Here is a 17,363-nt window from a genome sequence, read left to right on the forward strand (position 1 = left end):
AAAACAAAAAAAAGAAAAAAAAAAACCCACATCACACCAGGTAGAAGAGGATAAGACACATTCTCACCATCAATTCCACCTCTGGCTTGGCAACTCAAAAGCAGGAGGGAATCCGAAATTGGGAGGGAACAGAAAACCTGGAGCTTTTCCCTGAGGAGTGAAGATCTTAAAAACCCACATTAGTTACCTCAACTTTTAAGACAAACACTTCAGAGATGATACTCCAAACACCTAGTTTTGAAAACCAGCTGGGCTTATGTCCACGAGACCATCAAAGGCTATAATCAACCGACACTTCTAAAAGGTTTGAGCACATGATCGTACTCTTCTTAGGGCACAGACTGGAAGCAGGTGATTGAAAGGTGCCCAAACTTTCTGTGACAGAGGCTCATTAGCTCATCTTAAAGCACTGGCCTGAGGGGAAGGCATTTAATTTAACCCAGGTTAAGGGGCTTACTGGGGTCCTTTCCAGGGATGCAGGCTGTTGAGTACCATCTTCACTTTCTCCCTGTGCCTTGGTCTAGCTAGCTGGTATTTTCTGGAAGGGAAATTATTCCCTCCTCTGGTACTCTGAAGTTTGCTGCTGTCACCCATGGAACACCTCTAGATCACCTGGCTCTCATGGGCAGTGGGGCGTATGCTTGAAGGGCACACAGGACTGCAACCAACAGAAAAAGTGTTTTTAAACCACTAACTCCATACCACCTCCCCCACCCTCCACATAGCAAAAGGCAACAGGCCCTGCAGCTCAGTCTCTTTATAGAAGACCACTGTTACCTTATCTTCACAACTACAACCTAAGAGGCAGCTTCTAATTAAACTCCATCTAAGGGTGCCTGAGTGGCTCAGTGGGTTAAGCCTCTGCCTTTGGCTTAGGTCATGATCTCGGGGTCCTGGGATCAACACCCACGTCGGGCTCTCTGCTTGGCGGGGAGCCTGCTTCTCCCTCTCTCTCTCTCTGCCTACTTGTGATCTCTCTCTGTCAAATAAATAAATAAAGGCTTTAAAAAAACAAACAAACAAAAAAAAAAACCCTTAAACTCCAGCTAAGAGCTGACTATTATCCTTTGCAGAGACTGAGGGTAGGTTCCATCTTTGTTCTCTCCCTCTGCTATACTCCAGAGTGCCAGTATCTCCTGGAAAGGAACATGTATGGGTGTCTGGTGCCCTACTTTTTATATATGGTGTCTCAGTTTTTGTGGCTGCCATTCAAGGGCTGCCCAGCCTAGCTCTGGTGGCCCCAAAGCTTCCAGACTGGGGTCCCATGGAACTACAACAAAGTTTCTGTCCACCTACCACCCCAAAGTTACCTCACTGGTGGCAGACTGAAATCAATCCCCCCTGCAGTCTTTCTGTGAAATAAAGATTTCAAACCTTTGCTAAAAACCTATAATCTAGCTGAGAAACTACTACACAATAAGCAAATGAGAAAAACCTGCATCAAAGTAGGTAGGAGAGGCTGGGACACATTCTCACCATAAACTCCACCTCTGGCTTGGCAAATCAAAACCAGGGTTATTATCCTGAAGCTTCAGACTGAGGGACAGGATCCTGTTTTGGCACACATCTAAGTATCTATGGATATATCTTCCAGGGATGGAAGCTGGTGGATGCCCTCCATTTGCTCCACCACTACCTCACTGTCAGTTGCCAGTATCTCCCAGATAGGAGCTAGTACACTTGACAGACACCCTAATTTTTGTGACTAATGCCCAGGGGTCACTGCTAATGTCCTGGCTCTGTAGCAAGTGGAACTCATGCTATGGTCCCACAGAACTGTATAGATTACCATATTTTAAAAGCTATTGCTTGGGGCGCCTGGGTGGCTCAGTGAGTTAAAGCCTCTGCCTTCCGCTCAGGTCATGATATCAGGGTCCTGGGATCGAGCCCCTCATCGGGCTCTCTGCTCAGCAGGGAGCCTGCTTCCCCATCTCTCTCTGCCTGCCTCTCCGCCTACTTGTGATCTCTGTCAAATAAATAAATAAAATCTTTTAAAAAAATAATAAAAAATAAAAGCTATTGCCTGAGGGTCTGAGAGGAACAACAAAGCAGTCAGAAAGCAATTAACAAAATGACAATGTTATATGTCAATAATTAAGTGTAAATGAACTCCAATCAAAAGATAGAGTGGCTAAATGGATGGGAAAACAAGACCCAACTATATGCTGCTTACAGGAGACTCCAAGTGACCTCCCTTCAGAAACGCACAGACTAAACATAAAGGAATGGAAAAAGACATATACATGGAAATAGAAACCTAAATAAAGTTGGTGTTGCTGTATTTATATTAGACAAACTAGACTTTAAGGATTGTGATAGAAAACAAAGTCATTACATAATGATTAAGGGATCAATCCAACTAGATGATTTATAAAAATGTACCTTTTAGGAGAACCTACATATATAAACAAATATTTAACAGACATAGAGGAAGATACAGATAGCAACAGTAGCATGGGACTTTAATACCCCACTTCACCAATGGATAGATCATCCAGATAAAATCTCATTAGGAATTATTGGTCTTGAACAACCATTTGCTCCACCACTACCTCACTGTCAGTTGCCAGTATCTCCCAGATAGGAGCTAGTACACTTGACAGACACCCTAATTTTTGTGACTAATGCCCAGATGATCAGATGAACCTAACAGGTATATAAAGAAGATTCCATTCAAACACAACAAAATACATATTGTCTCAAGAATTCATGGAACGTTCTCTAAAACAGGTCATATATTTGGGCACAAAACAAGTCTTATTAAATTTAAAAGACTTAAATCTTATCAAACTCCCAATGGCATGAAACTAGAAATTAATTATAAATGTATGGAGATTTAACAACATGCTACTGAACCAACAGATCAATGAAGAAATCAAGGAAATTAAAAAAAAAACAAAACCTCAAGACAAATAGAAATACAAACTATCAAAACTTTTGAGATGCAGCAATCACAGTTCCTTGGGAGAAGTTCATAGCAATAAATGTTTATACCAATGATTGAAACAGACTACTATGAACAATTATACAAGATTAAATTAACAACCTGGATGAGACAGATAAATTCCTAAACACTCAACCTACGAAGACTGAATCATGAAGAGATAGAAAATCTGAACAGACCAATCACTAGTAAGGAGATTAAGTTAGTAGAAAACAAAAACAAAAACAACAACAACAAAAAACCCTGCCTACAAACAAAGGACCAAGACCAAACAGCTACACTAGAGAATTGTACCAAACATTAAAAGAGGAGAGAATTCCTCCAAGTTTTGTGAGGTCAGCAATACTCGGATACCAAAAACAGACAAAAATGCTACAAGAAAAGAGAATTACAGGCCAATATCCCTGATGAACACAGATGAAAATCTGCAACAGAATATTAGCAAATCAAATACAAAAAGACATTAAAAGTACCATACACCATAATCAAGTGATATTTATTCTAGGGATGCACGAGTTGTTCAAAATCCACAAATCAATGTGATATACATAACAAAATTAAAGATAAAAATTTTATTATTGAAATAGATGCAAAAAAATTCAGCAAAAATCAATACTTGTTTATGTAAGAACTCTCAACAAAGCAGACAGAGAATATAGCCCCAAATGTAAAAACCATATATGAGCAAACCTCATACTAAATCATGAAATGTTGAAGTTTTCCTCTAAGATCAAGAACAAGACAAGGATGCCCACTCTCGCCACTTTTATTCAACACAGTAGGGGAAGTCCTAACCAAAGCAATCAGGCAAGAAAAAGAAATAAACACATCTTATATGTTCAGAGAAGATGGCAAATAGGAGGATCCTGAGCTCACTCTGTCTCATGGATACACTAAGGTAACAGCTACATATGTGCAACTCACTCTGAAAATGACCTGAAGGCTAAAAGAACAGACCTTCCACAGTTAATCAGAAAGGAAGACGCATTGCAAAGGGTAGGGGAGTTGGAGATGCAGTTATCTCCTGGGACACTAACCACAAATGAGAGGGACATCATAAGCACAGAGAAGCAAGGGGATCACCCCATGCCAGGAAGCCCCAGAACAGGTGGAACACTTGGAAGACAAGCCCCCATGACATCTACCTTTGAAAACCAGTGGCACTTAACTTCAGGAACCTTTAAAATCAGTGGGCTTAACTCCAGGAGAGAGAGAGGGCAATAGGAAACTGAGTCTCCACTTTTTAAGAGCTGACATAATAAATAAGTCTACCCGAGATAATACAGAAGCAGCAGTTTGAAAGTGCCTGGGATATACATGAAGGAGATTTATTTATTCATCTCATAACATATGCTAAAGGGGTAGAAATCTTTAGGACAATTCTTCAGGAACAAAAACACTGGTAAGTACCATTTCTCTTTCCTATCCCCAGCCTGGATACCTTGACACTTGAAGGAGACAACACTAACACTCTCCATCTACCTTACTAGAAACTCATGTCCCGCCTCCATGTTCCTCCACAGACTCACCCCATCAAACTCTCTTGCCTTGGAAGAATCTCTCCAAAGCAGCTTCTACCCCACTATACCCTTTAAGCAGCCCCAGCAGGGACTGGAAGGACTGCTAATACTCCAAAGTGACTCCTGCCCTGGAGAAAGAGATAGCCACACATACAATCACATCTGCAGTTCCAGAAGCTCAGTCTCTTAGCTGGCTATACACAACATACCTGTCCTTTGGTGTACCTGCAGTTATGGTAGAAAGGCTAATTACAGACAGCCAGTCTGATTGCTGGCTACACCCACCAATGAGCCCAGCTTAGCCTTAGGAGCCTCAAGAGTATAGGGACCAACTCCTGCAGTATGCCCACAGCAACCAAATTAGGCCACTGCAGGTGGCTGAGCTGAAAACAAATGTGGCTCAGCCACCACATTAGGGAATACCCAGCCCCTACAAGAGATACCTCTGGAGTGCCTGGTTCTAATAACTAGGGAGGACTGTGCTACAAGACACCATAGGACTTCTTATACCCAAGGACAAGATGTAGCTGGTCTCCCCAAAGAGGAAAGAAAGAAACACAGAAAGTTAGACAAAATTAGAAGCCAAAGAAATATGTTCCAAATGAAAGAACAAGGCAAAATAACACCAAAAGAGCTAAATGAAATGGAGGTAAGCAATAAGCCTGATAAAGAATTCAAACTAATTTTCATAAAGATGCTCACTGAACTTAAGAGTGGATAAAGTCAGTGAGAACTTCAACAAAGAGAAAATATTAAAAAAAGAACCACTCAAGGGTACCTGAGGGGCACAGTTGGTTAAGTGTCTGAATCTCGATTTTGGTTCAGGTCATGAACCTATCCTATCCCCTGCTCTCTCTCTCTCAAAAACAAACAAAAACAGATGATGCATTCAATAACTGAAAGAAAAAAATGCCTAGAGAATCAACAACATATTAGAGGATGCAGAAGAATAGATCAGCAGGATCTGGCAGACAGTAATAGAAACCAACCAAGCTGAACAGCAAAAAGAAAAAAGAATAAAAAATGATAATAAATTTAAGGAAACTCAGCAATAATAACTCAGGAAATTTAAGGAAACTCAGCAATAGTAATATCAAGCATAGTAACATTCACACTGTAGAGATCCCAGGAAAGGAAGAGATATGATGGGGGCAGTAAACTTCCCTAGTTTGGGGAAGGAACCAATTATCCAGATCCAAGAATTACAGAGAGCCTCTAACACTATTGAGCCAAGGAGGTCCATACAAAGACACACAATTAAAATTGCAAAAAATATTGATGAAGAAAGAACACAAAAAGCAGGAAAAGAAAACAGTTATATACAGGGGAAACCCCATAAGGCTATAAGCTGATTTTTCAACACAAAGTTTATAGATTAAAAGAGAATGGCATGGAGTCTCTGGGTAGCTCAGTTTGTTAAGCATCTGCCTTCAACTCAGGTCATGGTCTCAGGGTCCTGGATCAAGCCCTGCATTGGGCTCCCTACTCAGTGAGGAATCTGCTTTTCCCCTCTTTCCCAACCTCTCCCCCTAGCTCATGCTTCCTGTCTGTCTCTCTCTCTCTCAAATAAAATTTAAAAATCTTAAAAAAAGGAATGGTATGATATGTTCAAAGTGTTGAAAAGAAAAAACCTGCAACTAACAACATTCTTGGTAGAAGATCATTCAGAATCAGAGAAATAAAGAGTTTTCCAAATAAACTAAAGTAAAAGGAATTACTCACCACTAAGCCAGCCTTACAAGAAATGGTAAAGGGAATTCTTTAAGTGAAATGAAAAGATCATAACTAGAAGAAAATTATGAAAGGTAAAATTTTTACAGGTAAAAGCAAATATCCAGTAAAGGCAGTAGATTAATCACTTATAAATTCAATATGAAGGTTAAAACAGAAGTGTTAAAATCAGTAATATCTACAAAAATCAAAGGATACACAAAAAAAGATACAAAATATGACATATACAAAAGTGGTATGGGGAGTAAAAATTTATTGTTTTTTGGATATAGTCAACATTTAGCTACCATTAAATTAATATTCACTGCTATATGCATAAGATGTTATCTATAAACCAGATAGTAACTACAAATAAAAAAAATATAATAGATACACAAAAAATAGAGAAAGGGAAAAAAAAATAGAGAAAGGAATCTAAGCATAACAGCAAGAAAAGCCATTAAACCACAAAGGAAGAGAACAGAAGGAAGGAAAAGAGAAATACTACAGAAACAACAAGAAAACAATGAACGAAATGGCACTACAGACATACCTACTAATAATTACTATAAATGTAAATAGACTAAGTGCTCCCTTAAAAAAACATGGGGTGACTGAACAGGAAAACAAACAAACAAGGCCCATCAATATGCTGCCTACAAAAGACTCATTCAGAACTAAAGACAGACTGAAAATAAAGGGATGGAAGAACATACCATGCAAATAGAAGAAAAAAAATAGAGCAGCGATACTTATACGTGACAAAAGAGACTTTAAAACAGATTGTATGTATCAAGAGACAAAGAAGGGCACTAAATAATGATAAAGGGGATCATCCAAGCAGAGGACATAAAAATTATCAACATCTATACACCCAAACATAGAGCCACCTAAATATACAAGCAGATATTGACAGACATCAAGGGCGAAACTCCCTGTAATACAATAATAAGAGACTTTAACACCTCACTTATATCAACGGGTGCGTCATCCACACAGAAAATCAACCAGGAAATAGTAGCTTTAAATGATGCATTAGACCAGTTGAACCTAACAGATATATACAGAATGTTCATTTCAAAAAAAGCAGAATACACATTCTTTTCAAGTGCACATGGAATATTCTCCAGGACAGATCACATCAGGCCACAAAACAAGTCTTAATAAAATAATAAGACTGAAATAGTTATGAAGCATCTTTTCTGACCACAGTGCTATGAAACTAGAAATCAATCACAAGAAAAAAATATGGAAAGAACACAAATACATTAAGGCTAACATGCTCCTAAACAATGCATTAGTCAATAAGAAATAAAAAATGAAATCAAATAATATGAAGAGACAAATGAAAATGAAAACAACAGTCTGGGGATCGTTGGGATGCAGCAAGATGCAGCAAGAGCAGTTCTAAGAGGGAAGCTGACAGTGAGAGCCCTTCCTCAAGAAACAGGAAAAAAAATCACAAACCTAAACTTACACCTAAAGGAGCTAGAGAAAAAAGAACAAATAAAGCCAAAGCTAGTAGAAGGAAATAATAAAGGATTAGAACAGAAATAATGGAAATGAAGATTTTAAAAACAGTAGAAAAGATCAGTGAAACTGAGAGTTGGTTCTTTGAAAAGATTAACAATGTGGGTAAACTTTTAGCCAAACACCAAGAGGAAAAGAGGACTCAAATGAATAAAATCATAAATGAAGAAGGATAAATAACAATCAATACCACAGAAAGAGAAAAGACTATAAGGGAATCTTATAATGTATTATATGCCAGATCAGGATGGAATAGTAGAAAATCTGAACAGACCAATTACTAGTAATGAAATTGAATCAACAAAAAACAAACAAACAAAAACTCCCAACAAACAGAGTCCCAGAGCAGATGGTTTCACAGATGAATTTTACCATTTAAAGAAGAGTATATATGTCTATTCTTCTCAAACTATTCCAAACTATAGAAGAAAAAGGAAAACTTCCAAATTAATTCTACAAGGACAACATTATCCTAATACTAAAAACAAAGACACTAAAATAACAACAACAACATCCCCAACACAAAACAAAACCCTACAGGCGCATATATCTGATAAATATAGATATAAAAAATCCACAACAAAATTAGCAAATTGAATTCAACATACTTTAAAAAATAATCCACCAAGATCAAGTAGGATTTACTTTAGGTATGCAATTATAGTTCAATAGCCACAAAATAATGATATACATTAACCAGAGAAAGGATAAAAAAAATAAGATCATCTCAGTAGATGCAGAGGAAGCATTTGACAAAGCACAACATCCATTCATGATCAAAACTCTCAACGTAACAGGTTTAGAGAAAACATACCACAACATAAAAAAGGCTATATATGAAAAACCCACAGCTAACATCATACTCAATGGTAAAAGATGGAAACCTTTTTAAGATCAGGAACAAAACAAGAATGTTCACTCTCAATTATTATTGACCATAGCATTGGAAATCTTCACTGTAGCATCAGATAAAATGGAAAAAAGAAAAGGCATCCAAATTAGTAAGCAAGAACCAAACCTGTCACTATTTGCAGATGACATGATACTATGTATAGAAAACTCTAAAGACTCCACCAAGAAACTCTTACAACCGATAATTCCATAATGTTGTAGGATACAAAATTAACATACAGAAATCTGCTCCATTCCTGAAAGAGCAGAAAAATTAAGTAAACAAACTCATTTACAACTGGACCAAAAAGAAGAAAATATTTAAGAATAAACATAACCAAGTGGGTGAAAGACCTGTAATTTGGAAACAATAAAACACTGATGAAAGACATTGCATGGATTGGAAGAATTAATGTTGTTAAAATGTCTATACTATTCAAAACAATCTATAGATTCTGTGCATTCCCTACCAACAACAGTCTTCACAGAAGTGTAACAAATAATCCTAAAATTTATATGGAACCAAGAAAGACCCTGAAGAGCCAAAGCAGTCTTGAGAAAGAATCATCATCATCTCAGATTTCAAGATGTACTATAAAACTATAAAAATCAAAACAGTAGGGTCCTGGCACAAAAATGGACATAGATCAATAGAACAGGATAGTGAGCCCAGTATTAAACCCATGTTTATCTGGTCAATTAATCTGTGACAAAGTAAGCAGTAATATACAAGGGGGAAATGATAGTCTCCTCAATAAATGGTGCTGGAAAAACCAGACAACTATGTGCAAAAGAATGAAAATGGATTACTCCTTCCACCATATTCAAAAATGAACTCAAAATGGATTAAGGATCCAAATATAAGACCTTAAACCTGAAGAAAATATAGGCAGTAATCTCTTGGACATTGGCCTTAGCAGCATATGTATGAATATGTCTAATAAGGAAAAGGAAACAAAAGTAAAATAAACTCTTGGAACTACACTGAAATAAAAGCTTTAGCACAGCAAAGAAAACCATCAACAAAGCAAAAAGGTGACCCAGTGAATGGGAGAAGGTATTTGTAAATGATATATGCAGTAAGGGATTAATATCCAAAACATATAAAGAATTTACACAATGTAACATCACCACCAAAAATATGAGATTAATAAATGGCTTTTATTAGGACCTGGCATCTAAAGAGGATGGGTAACAGACACATGAAAAGACCCTCTGTATTACTAATCCCCAGGGAAATGCAAATCAAAACCTTGAGTGCATTATGCTGAGCGAGATAAATTAGAGATAGACAAATACTGTATGGTCTCACTTATATGTGGAATCTAAAAGCAATAGAAATAAAACAAAAACTTAGCTCATAATAGAACAGATTGGTGGTTGTCAGGAGCAGGGGTTGCGTGGCCAAATATGAAGGTGGTCAAAAGGTACAAATTCAGTTTTAGAGTAAAGAAGACATGGGGCTGTAATATATATAATAGTGACTATAGTTAATAATACTCTATTGTGTATTTTATTTTATTTTATTTTATTTATTCGACAGAGAGAGAGAGAGATCACAAGTAGGAAGAGCAGCAGACAAAGAGATAGGGGGAAGCAGGCTCCTTGCTGAGCAGAGATGGGGGGCTCGATCCCAGGACCCTGAGATCATGACCTGAGCTGAAGGCAGAGGTTTAACCCGCTGAGGCACCCAGATGCCCCTCTATTGTGTATTTTAAAGTTGCTAAGTGATTAGGTCTTAAAATTTCTTACCATAATAAAAAATCGTAACTATGTATGGTGACAGTTAGTAGACTTATTTAAACAGTCACAATTTTTAATCTATGAATGCATAATGGCAGATTAATTACAATTTGAAGTTATTATGCCACCTTTTCTATTTCAGTGGTATACAGAATGAAAATGACTTAGGCAAGCAATGATAGACTCTAAATTGTCATACGTATGACTATTAAAATTAGACCCATAAAGGTTAAAAGAGAAATCAGAATGGCTAAATTTTATATCTGCTTATAATATTTCCATAGAAAAATTAAACAGTAACTTTAATCCTTAAATACTGTGACTATTTATTTTATTTTACTTTGATTTGAGAAGTCTGTCATGTGAGAAAAGAGGCATTTGGCTGAATGAAATTCTATATAGGTGCATGTCAATTTCTGACCTTTCAAATTGAAAATATCTTAAAACTTTGCTGGATTGTCAGAAGGAAAAGAGCTCCATTGAAAAATTCTAACACATGGGACTCTCAAAAATCTAAATTACCATATATTTATTTTTTGACAAAATATTTTGTGAGAAAACAAAGTAACTCATCAAAGACAATTATATGGTGTCCCACTATATAGAAGATTGATGATATAAATAAAACATGTACCATGTTTTAGTATCTTTTACTTGCACAGCTTTAAATTATTTTTCCAAGTCGACAATACTACAGACATCTTTAGAGACAACTGTCCATTTAAAAAAGAACTCAATTATTCAGTGTTACTGTTCTTAATGGAATATATGTGAAATGTCCTATATAGAAAATTGATTAACAGGAGAGAAATTTAGTTCAAAACAAATAGGTCCAATTTGAATTTTCAACTCATAGAAATCCATATCTACAGACAAATGACTTGGGCTTTCTATGAATTTTAATATTTTTTAAAGACTTTAATTATTTGAGAGAGAAAGAGAGAGCACATGCATGCACACATGAATGGTGGGGAAGGGCAGAGGCAGAGGGCCAGAGAGAATCTCAAGCAGACTCCACACTGAGCATAGAGCCTGACTTGGGGCTCAATCCCAGGACCCTGAGATCATGATCTGAGCTGACATCAGGAGCTGGACATTCAACAGACTGAGCCACCCAGGCACCCCTGAATTTTAATATTCTAAATGTAAATTTTAATATTCTAAACTCTAAGATTGTTAGTCTGTATGTATATTTTCCTTTGTAAACAGTTGAAAGGAAATGGAATATGGAGATATAGATATATCTATATCTCTATATAGATAGAGATATAGATATATCTATATCTCCATATATATATATGATCAACAGATAAGTTTCAACTATTCAAAGTCAAACATGCTTCTTGGCAAAGGTACTGGAATTTTCACGTTGGGTGCATATCTATAATCCTCTTACTGTGGAACCAATATGCACTTACTAAAATACTGACAGCAGAGAAAAAACAATTAGAATACAAAAGTATCATCAAGGAACTGGTGATCTCTCATGATGGCTAAAACAGCAAACAGCTACAAGTGAAATATAATAAAACATTCATAAGACAACTAAAATATCCTCAGAAGATTCATCATCTCAGTCGTATACGTCTGAATATTTGGCAGCAACTGAAATACGCACAAGCCAGTCTCCTCTGCCATTTCTAGTTCAGGTACATTTTGTTGTGTTAAATGACCCCAAATACCAGTCCCTGCTACTGTCCATGTGGACTTATACTGCAGGAACTCATCATTAGAAATCCTGGCTTACTGCTTAACATAGAGTGATGCTGGAATGTAAAGTCAGATGAAAAAAAGAATACCCACTTATTTAATAAACCTTTAATACCATTTATCATAATATTTACTCACATGGAAGTGAAGTCACTGTAAACCTTAGCTACAGCATTGTCCACAGTACTTGTTTTTTTTTTTTAATCAAAACAAGAACATTAGTTCCTAGAACTATATATAATGATAGTTTTGAATGTTTTAAATCCATGGAAGAAGCTAAGGCATGGGAGACAAAGAGAAAATGTGGGGAAAATCTGAACTATTTTGTGACAATAAAGTGATTGCGTAAGAACAGAGAATCCAATTTTTCATTCATGAATAAATGGAAAGAAGCAGATCATTTGGAAGAAGTGTAAGGGAACACTTGACATGCAGTGATGTTCTGTGTTCAGCCTATTTATACAGGGTATAAATACAGGGTATTAGTCACAGAGCATTCCTTAGAACTGATGAAGCCTGGCCTTTCCAAGTGTTCAGCATCACAATGACAACACTGCTGTTAGCTTTTAAAAAGACAATGAAGTTGTAGAATTTAGGTGTTGATAATAAACTTCCCCTTAACAAATATGGAACAAAATATCTGCTTACAAGGCCTACCACTCGGACTGTCCACATAAATTTTCCAGTTACATCTCTTTGGGCTCTTAAATTTTTACCTTTTGTTTTTGTACTTTTAAATCAAGTGGTTTATCTTCTTAATTCTTGACAGTATTTGAATTGACAAGATGTCCGATGTCTGAAAAAGGATGTTCCTTTATTTGTGATATGGCTTTTTTCTAGTTAAGCATAAAAGACAATATAGAATACTTCAGCTCTAGTGATTGACAGATTTGTTAAGGTGTGTGTTTCAGTGTGTGGAAGAGGGATTATCGTTTGTTTCTACAAAGGTAAGCATGTCATTTAACTAGGTCAGTAAACAGGGAGATTTTATGGGAGTTACCAGAATTGTCCAACTTCAGTAGGTAAAAAAATTCCAGCTTAGAAACGACAAAGCCTATGGATCCATCATGAAGACAGCTGAAAAGAATGAATTGGCCATATCACTGTTCAGTTTGGCAGCTCCATGAAGAAATACATGTGGTTACATTTGTTTCAGAGAGAAGAAGTTTCATTTAATTCTTGTAGAGAATGACAAATTTTGTTGTTATGTTTTCACTTTCCAACTTTGTTTTAGAACATGAAGTCCTTCAGGTATAAAAATGAAAGGACACTGAATCAAAAAAATTAATGAGCATGAACAATTAAACCTATCAGTGAGGTGTTATGAACTGCTTGATATGGCAATAAAGGGAATCATATGTGCTTTCAAATTCCTTCAGAGTCAAAAACTGCTACTCAGGTCTCAATTCTGAGTTATTGGGGCAATAATGCTTATCTTTTTTACTTAATGAATATAGGAATGAGTATTTTCTATAACCAATTCAGTGCTGAAAGAATGACATAGTAGAGGAAACAGAAATATCTTTTATTTTTAAAGCTGGAAACTGACCAAAGATTTCTTTTTATTTTTTATCTTGTGCAAGTATTTATAAATTATCAAACAAATGTGTTCATTTTAAATTCTGTAATAAAATAGTCTTTATAGGAGGCACATAATTATCCAGAGGCACTGTAAAACAGCACTGTTTTTAATATTTTATATGGTATATACCAAAAACTTGAACATATTCCATGAAAAAAATAGTCTCTGTTTTTCATATGTATGAATCCATAAGCTGAAGGAAAATAAAGTTTGTTTTGTATTGATGTTTTTTACTCTTTTTTTCTCTTTTTTTGGACACCATTACATTCTGCTCAGTTCTAAGTACATTATTCTGTGGAGGATTCATTTTCTATGTCTGGGTCAATAGAAAGCTTTCTGGTTCAAATATTTATTTCACAGTTACTTTATTGAAGACAGGCAATGTTTTCTGTGATGCCCATACCAGTGGAAACTCATAAGAGTACTAGAGAAAAAACATTGCCAAGGTTAAAGTGGCTAGTTCCTAAACTAATAATTACACGGTTAATTACATTAAGGCACTGTCACCATTCTAGGGATTAATAGCACTGTTTTAGCTTAGATGAGAGGTTAGTATAATTCTTTATAATTCTTTGCATTAAAATAAGTGCTGGCTGGAGAGAACCAGTAACTTTTCCTTAAAAAAATTTCTTAACTTTGGGTTCTATTTAATGTATGTATGAAGACTTGTGAGTCTCTAAAAGAATTGCCTTATATTCCATAGTTTCCCCACTATCACAGTAAAAAGCATATAACTATATGCTTAATGTCTATTTCTTTAATTAAATAGAATAGACAATAGGAAGTTAAAAATTCAAAGATCTGTTTTTTGAAATGATTGTATAGGTCACAATATTAATATCTGATAAAATAGGCAATATATAATCAAAAATAGAAGAAAACTGAATTTTTAATGGTTTAAAGAAATTATTTATCAGAGTCCACCAGGAGAACATTAAAATAAAATGCCAAAAAGATGCTTAATAACTTATTGCACATGGGATAATCTGCCATTTGGATAAGATTTCTTAACATCCATAACTCTGTTCACTTCCAAACTACAAGTAACACAAAATATGTGCATTTGGCAAAAATAACTCATTGCTAAATCTTCTAATTACCATTTCTAGAATGTTTTTAAAAAAGAAAACCTACATCACCTCTATCATTTTCCTTGATAACAGTAATCACATTAATCCATGATGTTTTATATTTTACCCGTTTTACTTATGTGTTAATGAAACTCCTATGTACGATAGACTTTTAGATACATGAATATATCAGTTTATTTTTTAAAAATCTGTTATTTTAGATATCTAACATGAACACAGATGAAAAGTATAAGTTAAATATATCTTTAATGCACACAAAATTATTTGCTTCTGCATCTTTCCAGAAATTTGTAATTATAGTAGTACATTTTTTTCCAACAATTTAATTCATGGATTTTACTCTTCCAGATTTACTTAGGAAGACTGTGAAAGATACTGCAGTAGAGAGGACAAATTCAATAAAAGATAATAGATGGGTTTCTGGAGGGGAGGTGGGTGGGGGGATGGGATAATTGGGTGGTGGGCATTAAAGAGAGCACTAATGCAATGAACAGTGGCTGTTATATGTAACTGATGAATCATTAAATTCTAACCCTGAAACTAACAATATATGTTAACTAAGCTGAATTTAAATTAAAAAAATTTTTTAAAAATTAATGGGTGATAACTAGAAAAAAGAGAACAAATTAAAGGGATTCTATATAATCCATGTTAAAATCCAGGCAAATTTTAAAACAATTTTTAATATAGTAAAAAATATTTGATACTTTATTCATAAGAATTTAAAATTACTTTCCTAAATTTAGAAATTGAAACTTTAGTGGTTTCCAAATGCTATTCAAGGGGACCAGCTATATCAGAATAATCAGGGCAATTTTTTAAAATGTAACTTCTGGGGGCACCTGGGTGGCTCAGTTGGTTAAGCATCTGCCTTCGGCTCAGGTCACAATCCTGGGGTCCTGGGATCAAGCCCAGTGTCAGGCACCCTGATCAGCAGGGCATTTGTCTCTTCCTCTCCCTTGCCTCTCCCCATCTTGTGCTCTCTCTAATAAATAAATAAATAAAATGTTTTTTAAAAAGTGTAATTCCTGGCCTGCTCCCATGATTTAATATACTGAGGTAAATCAGGGCTTCTACAAATTTTAATGATTAAGTATTCTGATTTCCAGATTTAAAAATTATTGTACTATTTACTCTCATAACTTCTTTCAAATTAAAATGCTATATAACTTTAAAATGTCTTATTAAATTTGTCCACATTTGCTTTTGTATACATTGTTATTGTTCAGCTTATCTTAAAGCAGCATGTGATTATAACAGATTTTTTTTCAAAATTTGCAATGATTTGATTCAATATTCCTAGAAAATGTGTCTTGGCTCTCATGTTGGTAGGAATAGGAATGCTTTGTTTCTGGAACAGCATATATAACATGACTCCTGTGAGGAAAGCCATGTGTCTGTCTTTGGGGAGACAGGTGGGATCTAGGCCCAGTTTTGGGCAGCAGGCCAAATGAGCCTAACATGACCCTGTTCCACATCAGGAACTGCTTCACCCTGGTCTACTTCCCCTACTTCATCACCTACAAGTACAGCAGCCTGTCTGAGTACACCACCTTCTGGAAATGCATGTAGGCTAGGGTCACCCACTTCTTTGTGCAGCCATGCAAGATGCTGTCCTTGGCCATTTTTTTTCCCCACCTGGGAGGTGGCATCTATGACTTCATTGGAGAGTTCATGAAGTGAGAGTGGATGTAACAGACCTCAGAGACTTAAAACTTGTCATGTCCTTGAATGCAGACATGGAGGAGCACAAGATCATGGTTGCTGCTCTGGGCTGGACCAACCCCGAGCTCACGGTGTACTGCTGAAATCTCCTTTGGGTTGGAGCTCTGGGCTTTTGAGTTTGACTGATGTATATCCTGATGAGCAATGATTCCAACATCAGTCTGGTCCATTACATTGTTGTATGTGCGTAGGTTTGGATGATAACATGCTATGACCTAGTTTTCTGCCAGCAGTACTCCTACTGATGTTCCCTAGCATCTACAACATCTTTGTCACAGAGACCTTCATCCACGTCTGTTCCTTGGGCAGCTGGACAGCACTGTGGTAGTGACAAGACTGCTGACCCTCAGCACCCTGGCTTTCTATGTCACTGCTGTCAACATGCACTCTTAGTTATGGTCTACCAGACACTCACATACCCCTTCCCTGCTTCCAGGTTTCAGTGAAATAAATAGTGTTTGTAAAGTTAAAGAATAAAAATAATAATTTAAAAAAATGACTCATGAGATTGCACTCACTACCTGGGAATATCTTTCAATGCCAATAATCACTTTGTTTGCTATATTATAAAATAAATACATTACTTCTTCATACACCTATTTTTATATACACACAATAGGCCTAGTTGGGCTCTCCCTGTGTTTTCTTTCTGAAAGGAAAAAAAAAAAAAAAGCTGCCAAGGAATGGGCTTTCTGCTGGACTCAGTTGAATAAGTCAATATACTCTATCTAGATGTCATCATCTTTGTGACTCTTAAAGCAAATTAAAAAATTACTGATTAATAAAACAATTTGAGACAATTGTGCCTATAGGGATTAGAGGGAAATAAGAGTTACTGTCACGTAATAGGGGAAAGTTATTGAAATCAATTGATGGGGGTTAGAACCAAGCAATTTGCTTTCATGAATTTAGGAAAA

The 17,363-nt window shown here is 36.0% G+C and overlaps 1 pseudogene; it reads left to right on the forward strand.

Moving 5' to 3' along the window:
• Nucleotides 1-16,182: 16,182 nt before the first annotated feature.
• Nucleotides 16,183-16,839, forward strand: LOC116854835 (annotated as a pseudogene).
• Nucleotides 16,840-17,363: the final 524 nt, after the last annotated feature.

This window comes from Lontra canadensis, unplaced genomic scaffold (genome assembly GCF_010015895.1).
Source record: "Lontra canadensis isolate GAN:19392208 unplaced genomic scaffold, GSC_riverotter_1.0 scaffold95, whole genome shotgun sequence".
Classification (NCBI taxonomy): domain Eukaryota; kingdom Metazoa; phylum Chordata; class Mammalia; order Carnivora; family Mustelidae; genus Lontra; species Lontra canadensis.